The sequence below is a fragment of the Berghia stephanieae genome, chromosome 14, assembly GCF_034508935.2.
Source record: "Berghia stephanieae isolate SIO BIC M18660-M18661 chromosome 14, UCSD_Bste_1.3, whole genome shotgun sequence".
Classification (NCBI taxonomy): Eukaryota; Metazoa; Mollusca; class Gastropoda; order Nudibranchia; family Aeolidiidae; genus Berghia; species Berghia stephanieae.
Genome location: NC_088373.1, coordinates 21,407,785 through 21,417,346, shown reverse-complemented (window position 1 = coordinate 21,417,346; position 9,562 = coordinate 21,407,785). Strand labels below are relative to the sequence as shown.

Below are 9,562 nucleotides of genomic sequence, written 5' to 3'. Positions count from 1 at the left end.
AGACTGGTATTTTGACGTCATTTTTTGGTCAGTGTCAGGCTCTAAACGATGGCTACGCTGATACCAACCAACAAATTACGTTAAAAGACAAGTCTATAGATAGTGTGCGCTTGATTAAGAAGCTCACAACATTACTATCCGGAAGTTTAACGGACCAACACACAAAAGTATTTGTAACCTAAAACCTTTATAGTCTGGTTAATACAGTTTAGTGAGAATTACTCATAAACACGGATGGCAAAAAAAAACAATAACAAAGGCCGGAGTGACGTTAAATTCGATCTATCGATAGATAGTATGCAGATGACGTCACTCAGGCCTTTGTTATTGTTTTTGCCATCCGCGTTTGTGAGTTGTTCTCACTAAACTGTATTAACCAGACTATAAAAGTTCATGGTTACACAGAGTTTGTGTGTTGGTCCGTTAGACTTCCGGATGGCAATGTTGTGAACTCCTTGGCCAAGCGCATTCTATCTATACGTCGTGTTGTACCATCGTAAAGTTATCGCCTGACACTGCCACAAAAGAAAAGAAATCGTGAGTTGTATTCAATAGTTCAACCAATGAAATCACTTGTTTCCATGAGCTCTACTAACGACAACTCACTATACGCTACAGAAACATGAAAAAATGACGTCAAACTGCCAGTCCTTGAGGGTTCTAGTGACAGGCTATATGTTAACGATGCTACTGTTGTAACTATGAAGGTTTCACATTCTAATTGAATAACCCAATATTAATCTGTAAAATGATTTAAAAGTTGGCTTTTCTTTCCCCCTAAACAGTATATAAGTTTGTCCACATAATATTACCATACACACGATTTATCGAGAAAGAATAAAGAATAACATACCCTCTCTCAACGAAGCTTTGACGTGAGATGTTATCAGTGACAACCTATCGAATTGAACTCTCTATAAATAAGCCTCCCGCCACACACACACACACACACACACACACACACACACAGTGGTGGGGACTGTAACAACTGCTAGAGAACCGATCACAACAACTGTCGCATTGAAAGGAATGCATCGATACACACATACACACATACACACATGAGTGTAACAACAAGATATGAAGTGAATAGAAAAGTGCCAGAAGACAATAGAGAATAAAAAATTTTCGCGGCGGTGGTGGGGTTTGAACCTGCGACCTTATTGGTACGACAACTCCGCCTGGCAGGTGAGAGCGTGGCTCTACCGTGTGAGCTATCCACGAACACAAAAATATTCGTTTCAAACTCAAAGTCATTACTAGATCCCTCTCTCACCCACTACTTGAGACCGCCGATTCGTTCGTACACCACCATCGCGAATAATTTTGGCCAGCAGTTAAGCTTAATAGCCAATATTCTCAACACAAACATATAACATAGAAACGATTGAGACATTGAGTTTGCTCCGGTGTATGGGGTGAATTTTTAATTCAGAAAAGTGAGTGGAGCAGGCACTTATGTTGGTAACAACAAGATATGAAGTGAATAGAAAAGTGCCAGAAGACAATAGAGAATAAAAAAATTTTTATGACTTTGAGTTTGAAACGAATATTTTTGTGTTCGTGGATAGCTCACACGGTAGAGCCACGCTCTCACCTGCCAGGCGGAGTTGTCGTACCAATAAGGTCGCAGGTTCAAACCCCACCACCGCCGCGAAAATTTTTTATTCTCTATTGTCTTCTGGCACTTTTCTATTCACTTCATATCTTGTTGTTACCAACATAAGTGCCTGCTCCACTCACTTTTCTGAATTAAAAATTCACCCCATACACCGGAGCATACTCAATGTCTCAATCGTTTCTATGTTATATGTTTGTGTTGAGAATATTGGCTATTAAGCTTAACTGCTGGCCAAAATTATTCGCGATGGTGGTGTACGAACGAATCGGCGGTCTCAAGAAGTGGGTGAGAGAGGGATCTAGTAATGACTTTGAGTTTGAAACGAATATTTTTGTGTTCGTGGATAGCTCACACGGTAGAGCCACGCTCTCACCTGCCAGGCGGAGTTGTCGTACCAATAAGGTCGCAGGTTCAAACCCCACCACCGCCGCGAAAATTTTTTATTCTCTATTGTCTTCTGGCACTTTTCTATTCACTTCATATCTTGTTGTTACCAACATAAGTGCCTGCTCCACTCACTTTTCTGAATTAAAAATTCACCCCATACACCGGAGCATACTCAATGTCTCAATCGTTTCTATGTTATATGTTTGTGTTGAGAATATTGGCTATTAAGCTTAACTGCTGGCCAAAATTATTCGCGATGGTGGTGTACGAACGAATCGGCGGTCTCAAGAAGTGGGTGAGAGAGGGATCTAGTAATGACTTTGAGTTTGAAACGAATATTTTTGTGTTCGTGGATAGCTCACACGGTAGAGCCACGCTCTCACCTGCCAGGCGGAGTTGTCGTACCAATAAGGTCGCAGGTTCAAACCCCACCACCGCCGCGAAAATTTTTTATTCTCTATTGTCTTCTGGCACTTTTCTATTCACTTCATATCTTGTTGTTACCAACATAAGTGCCTGCTCCACTCACTTTTCTGAATTAAAAATTCACCCCATACACCGGAGCATACTCAATGTCTCAATCGTTTCTATGTTATATGTTTGTGTTGAGAATATTGGCTATTAAGCTTAACTGCTGGCCAAAATTATTCGCGATGGTGGTGTACGAACGAATCGGCGGTCTCAAGAAGTGGGTGAGAGAGGGATCTAGTAATGACTTTGAGTTTGAAACGAATATTTTTGTGTTCGTGGATAGCTCACACGGTAGAGCCACGCTCTCACCTGCCAGGCGGAGTTGTCGTACCAATAAGGTCTCAGGTTCAAACCCCACCACCGCCGCGAAAATTTTTTATTCTCTATTGTCTTCTGGCACTTTTCTATTCACTTCATATCTTGTTGTTACCAACATAAGTGCCTGCTCCACTCACTTTTCTGAATTAAAAATTCACCCCATACACCGGAGCATACTCAATGTCTCAATCGTTTCTATGTTATATGTTTGTGTTGAGAATATTGGCTATTAAGCTTAACTGCTGGCCAAAATTATTCGCGATGGTGGTGTACGAACGAATCGGCGGTCTCAAGAAGTGGGTGAGAGAGGGATCTAGTAATGACTTTGAGTTTGAAACGAATATTTTTGTGTTCGTGGATAGCTCACACGGTAGAGCCACGCTCTCACCTGCCAGGCGGAGTTGTCGTACCAATAAGGTCGCAGGTTCAAACCCCACCACCGCCGCGAAAATTTTTTATTCTCTATTGTCTTCTGGCACTTTTCTATTCACTTCATATCTTGTTGTTACCAACATAAGTGCCTGCTCCACTCACTTTTCTGAATTAAAAATTCACCCCATACACCGGAGCATACTCAATGTCTCAATCGTTTCTATGTTATATGTTTGTGTTGAGAATATTGGCTATTAAGCTTAACTGCTGGCCAAAAATTATTCGCGATGGTGGTGTACGAACGAATCGGCGGTCTCAAGAAGTGGGTGAGAGAGGGATCTAGTAATGACTTTGAGTTTGAAACGAATATTTTTGTGTTCGTGGATAGCTCACACGGTAGAGCCACGCTCTCACCTGCCAGGCGGAGTTGTCGTACCAATAAGGTCGCAGGTTCAAACCCCACCACCGCCGCGAAAATTTTTTATTCTCTATTGTCTTCTGGCACTTTTCTATTCACTTCATATCTTGTTGTTACCAACATAAGTGCCTGCTCCACTCACTTTTCTGAATTAAAAATTCACCCCATACACCGGAGCATACTCAATGTCTCAATCGTTTCTATGTTATATGTTTGTGTTGAGAATATTGGCTATTAAGCTTAACTGCTGGCCAAAATTATTCGCGATGGTGGTGTACGAACGAATCGGCGGTCTCAAGAAGTGGGTGAGAGAGGGATCTAGTAATGACTTTGAGTTTGAAACGAATATTTTTGTGTTCGTGGATAGCTCACACGGTAGAGCCACGCTCTCACCTGCCAGGCGGAGTTGTCGTACCAATAAGGTCGCAGGTTCAAACCCCACCACCGCCGCGAAAATTTTTTATTCTCTATTGTCTTCTGGCACTTTTCTATTCACTTCATATCTTGTTGTTACCAACATAAGTGCCTGCTCCACTCACTTTTCTGAATTAAAAATTCACCCCATACACCGGAGCATACTCAATGTCTCAATCGTTTCTATGTTATATGTTTGTGTTGAGAATATTGGCTATTAAGCTTAACTGCTGGCCAAAATTATTCGCGATGGTGGTGTACGAACGAATCGGCGGTCTCAAGAAGTGGGTGAGAGAGGGATCTAGTAATGACTTTGAGTTTGAAACGAATATTTTTGTGTTCGTGGATATCTCACACGGTAGAGCCACGCTCTCACCTGCCAGGCGGAGTTGTCGTACCAATAAGGTCGCAGGTTCAAACCCACCACCGCCGCGAAAATTTTTTATTCTCTATTGTCTTCTGGCACTTTTCTATTCACTTCATATCATGTTGTTACCAACATAAGTGCCTGCTCCACTCACTTTTCTGAATTAAAAATTCACCCCATACACCGGAGCATACTCAATGTCTCAATCGTTTCTATGTTATATGTTTGTGTTGAGAATATTGGCTATTAAGCTTAACTGCTGGCCAAAATTATTCGCGATGGTGGTGTACGAACGAATCGGCGGTCTCAAGAAGTGGGTGAGAGAGGGATCTAGTAATGACTTTGAGTTTGAAACGAATATTTTTGTGTTCGTGGATAGCTCACACGGTAGAGCCACGCTCTCACCTGCCAGGCGGAGTTGTCGTACCAATAAGGTCGCAGGTTCAAACCCCACCACCGCCGCGAAAATTTTTTATTCTCTATTGTCTTCTGGCACTTTTCTATTCACTTCATATCTTGTTGTTACCAACATAAGTGCCTGCTCCACTCACTTTTCTGAATTAAAAATTCACACATGAGTGTGTGTGATGGTTGTGTTGTGTAGTGTGGTGGTGTTGGATCGGGGACACACACATTATGGTCATATCAGTATCAGTGGCAATAATATTATCAAAACTGGCTCCATTTTAGAGATAGTTCGAAGATGACGTAACTCAGGCCTTTGTTATTGTTTTTGCCATCCGCGTTTGTGAGTTGTTCTCACTAAACTGTATTAACCTGACTATGAAAGTTCATGGTTACACAGAGTTTGTGTGTTGGTCCGTTATACTTCCGGATGGCAATGTTGTGAACTCCTTGGCCAAGCGCATTCTATCTATAGATATGCGTTTGAATTCAACAGCGGATTTATTTATTATTATTATTATTATTGTTATTTCGTCTTTTTTTTTTAGGTTTTGTTTGTTTCGTTTTGTTTTGTTTTTTTCGTTGTTTTTTTTTTTTAGGATTTTTTTTTTGTTTTGTTTTGTTTTTTGTTTTTTTTGTGGGGGTGTTACTTTGTTTTAGTTTTGTTTTTTGTTGTTGTTATTTTGCATTTGTTGTTGTTTTTTTGTTTGTTTGGTTTAGGTCAAGTTGTTTTGTTTTGTTTTGTTTTGTTTTGTTTTGTGTTTTTTGTTGTTTTTTTGTTTGTTTTTTGTTTTGTTTTGTTTTTTTTGTTTTTTTTTTTTTTTGGGGGGGGGGGGGTTCTTGTGTATTTTACTTGCTTGGGATTTGGGGGGGACGGGACACACGATTTGTTTCCTTTTGTGACCAAAAACTGGTCTTTTGATGTCATTTTTGGTCAGTGTCAGGCTATAAGTTAACGATGGCTGCGGTTAGACCTCTATGCCACCTTTTTGCAAACGATTCTTCATTAGTACTTCGAAGGCAAAGGACTGGTGGCATTCACACTCCAAAGGGTTTAGGAACCAAAAGAGTAGAGAGCTTAATACTCTTCAACAGTCATAACGTCACTTCCTTCCTAATGACGCATGGTAACTAAGTAACACTGGTTCTAAACTATCGGAACAATGGCGGACGCCCGTATGAAATATTTCTCTCGCGAGCATAAAAGCGTATCCAGAGGAAAAAAAAACACATAAATTTGATCATGTTTTGACTTTTACACATTCTGATCACAAGGCATATGAAAACTTCTAGCCAGCACGAAGAATAAAAAGTAATGATTTTTTTTGTTTAGAACAAAGATGGCCGCCGTTGCCGGGCTGCGTGACATCAGACTATTGAATCCATTCGTGGCCTTCGTTAACTTATAGATAGAATGCGCTTGGCGAAGGAGTTTACAACATTGCCATCCGGAAGTATAACGGACCAACACACAAACTCTGTGTAACCATCAACTCTTATAGTTTGGTTAATACAGTTTAGTGAGAACAACTCACAAACGCGGATGGCAAAACCAATAACAAAGGCCTGAGTGACGTCATCTTCGAACTATCTATAGGCTGACACTGACCAAAAAATGACTTAAAATGCCAGTCTTAGGCCACAAAAGAAAACAAATCGTGAGTTGTATTCAATAGTTCAACCAATGAAATAACTTGTTTCCATGAGCTCTACTAACGACAACTCACTAGGCGGTGTACAAACCTAAAAAAACGACGTCAAAATATGGGTCTGAGTGGGTTCAAGCGTTGCCATCGTCAACTTTAGATAGTTCGAAGTTGACGTCACTCTGGTCTTTGTTATTGTTTTTGCCATCCGCGTTTATGAGTAATTCTCACTAAACTGTATCATCCAGACTATAAAAGTTCATGGTTACAAGGTGTTTTGTGTGTTGCTCCGTTATACTTCCGGATGGCAATGTTGTGAGCTTCTGGACCAAGCGCATACTGCCATACTGACACGGACCAACAAATGACGTCAAAAGACCAGTCTTTGGCAACAAAAGAAAACAAATCCTAACTGACCCAAGAGTATTAAAATAAAACAAATAAAATAAAATTCCATTTATTAATGGGGGGAAATGTTGTCTCTGTGGTCTATTCCAGGGGAAGACTGGAATAACCCAGGCGTCCGCCGCAGTGCAGCGCCGCAGATTGAGCTAGGGCGAGGTGACTTGCTCAAGGCCACACAGCGCAGCGGCGGGTAGTCGAACTCGGTACCTTTCGGGTACGAAGCAATGACCTTACCGCTGAGCCACGCTGCCCCTAGCAAGCGTTGTCAAACAAACGACAATTTGGGACCAATATATATTTCTTTTAACTGAGCACTTATGTGGCGCAATATCCACTTGACGTGGTCGAATCATTTACAAGGCGTCTGTTTACCAAGAGGATACATTCACATGTGGGACATGACACAGTGCCTCTATTAATCTTTACAGCAGATACTCATTTTACACCTGAGTTCGGTGAGCCAAGATGGATGATCAGCGGTACGGTGTCATATCTTATATTTTAAAAAGATCAAGCAATGTAAAGCGTGGTCAGTGGCTGGATGGAGGTCAGTGATCATTGAATATTCTAATTTCCGATGGTGTGTCCTTTACATATATTACCTAACTCCACTCAGTTGTGAATGAGTACCTGAGATATGGATATTGTAAGAGTATTAGTGCAATACGGACGCCTAATAGATAACTAGAGTTGTATGAATTGGAAATCTGGTTCTATATGACCGGCTGAGGACATAAATGGACTAATGTGAAGCGCTCTGAGCATGGTAAATCCATGAAAGTGCTCTAGATAAATGTTCATATTTATTATTATGTATTGTAAAAAAACTAAAATTGAGCTTTATATAGCGCAATATCCACTAAATGTGCTCAAAGAGCTTTACAAGGGGACCCTGGTCAACAGCAACATTTAACATGAAGGACGGGACATGACGCCTGTTAGGCGATATTACAATTTTTCGGACAAAGACAACGCTGTTAACGGCCAGGTACTCATTTTACACCTGAGTACGGTGAGAGAATGTGAGTAAAGAGCCTTTTCCAAGGACTCAACTATGCGCCGAGCGCAAGGCTCGAACCCAGGACCTTCCGATCCGAAAGCGAGTGTCATACCACTAGACCACATAGCCGCACCAAGAGAGTATGTATGTAAATAGCATTTTCCAAGGATTAACTCTCTCCTTACCAGGTTTTCCCCAAAACTTCAAACCCAAACTAACACAAAATATACTTTTTATCACCTAGACTTTAATAGCAGTAAAATTCTTGCCTTAAATAATTCTTTTATCAAAACATGCTCGACAACACACGGTTCATTTTCTTTAAATTTTATGATGTACAAAAGAAATTTGAATAAGAAAAATGTTGGTTGTACCGTAACGAATGTGACGATTTTCCTGTAGTTGGTAAGGGGAGGGTTAAACTTCGCGCAGCTCAGAACAGGACTCGAACCCAAGACCTACAGACTTGAATCACGAATTTTCTATCCAATTTTTTTAAGTGTTTTATTTTTATTATTATTATTATTATTATTTTGGCTTGAAAAAGTTTGTTTTTGTTTATAAGGGTTTTACGGCGCTTGCGACACATTTAGGTCATATCAACGCCAGTAAATAGAAGGAATATTCTAGAATTATATGTAACATCACTCAAGAGAAAGACAAAGAGGAATTAGTTCAAATAGGAAAAAGAAGTATAGATAGAATGCGATTGGCCAAGGAGTTCACAACATTGCCATCTGGAAGTATAACGGACCAACACACAAACTCTGTGTAACCATGAACTTTTAAAGTCTGGTTAATACAGTTTAGTGAGAACAACTCACAAACGCGGATGGCAAAAACAATAACAAAGGCCTGAGTGACGTCATCTGCATACTATCTATATTCTAAGAGTGTGTAGAAAACGGTAGTGGCTGCCTAAAGCCTGTGATTGTAAAAATACCCAACGAAAGAGTGAAAATGGAGAGGCTTCGTATAGGAACGATAAAGACAATGGACGTTTCGGGTACAAACCCTTCGTCAGCACATCAATACACAAATTAACGTGGAAAACAAATAAAATAAAATAAAATGCAAAATAACTTGTATCGTCTTTTATTGTTGTCAAAGACTTTCAAATAATAGATAGAACGAAGCTGACGTCACTCAGGTCTTTGTTATGGTATTTTTGCCATCTCCATATTTATAAGTAATTCTCACTAAACTGTATTATCCAGATTATAAACGTTTAAGGTTACACATAGTTCTGTGTGTTGGTCCGTTATACTTCCGGATGGCAGGGTTGTGAGCTTCTTAGCCAAGCGAATACTATCAAAAGGTTGGCCTCCTTGGCGGGCCAGGGGGGTTGAGCGTTTTTGATAAGATTAGGGTCATTTTAAATGCTTGAAATGTGAAGGACGTGTTTTCTGGTCAAAGTGGTTTAACTCACTCAACCCTAACACCGACTATATCCGTAGTTTACCCGAGTTACTTTTACCCCATGCCTATCTATTACATTTTTCTGAGACAAATTATAGGCGTAGTATCAAAGCTAATAATTTTAGTTTATAATTGTTAATGGTAGTTGAATAAAACGATCTTTGTGCATGCTCATTTTTAATACATTTCTTCCAATTTTGAAAAGTAGCAAAAATCTCTAGGATTGAGTGAGTTAATTCTCTCCTTACCAGACATTTTGCAAAATTTTCCCAAAACTTCGCACTCACCCAACACAAAAATAGATTTTTTCAAACAGATT

The 9,562-nt window shown here is 40.1% G+C and overlaps 1 protein-coding gene across 2 annotated transcripts in view; it reads right to left on the bottom strand.

Annotated features, from left to right (window-relative positions):
- The window catches only part of LOC144960190 (tetraspanin-18B-like), a 30,292-nt gene extending 29,332 nt beyond the window's left edge, over positions 1-960 (bottom strand). Inside the window, exon 1 of one of the 2 annotated variants that reach the window (XM_078893228.1) lies at positions 854-960. The gene's annotated coding sequence lies outside the window, so the exon portion shown is untranslated. The remainder of the gene's footprint in view (positions 1-853) is intronic. The other variant, XM_078893226.1, reaches the window with a different exon arrangement.
- Between the last annotated feature and the right edge of the window lie 8,602 nt (positions 961-9,562).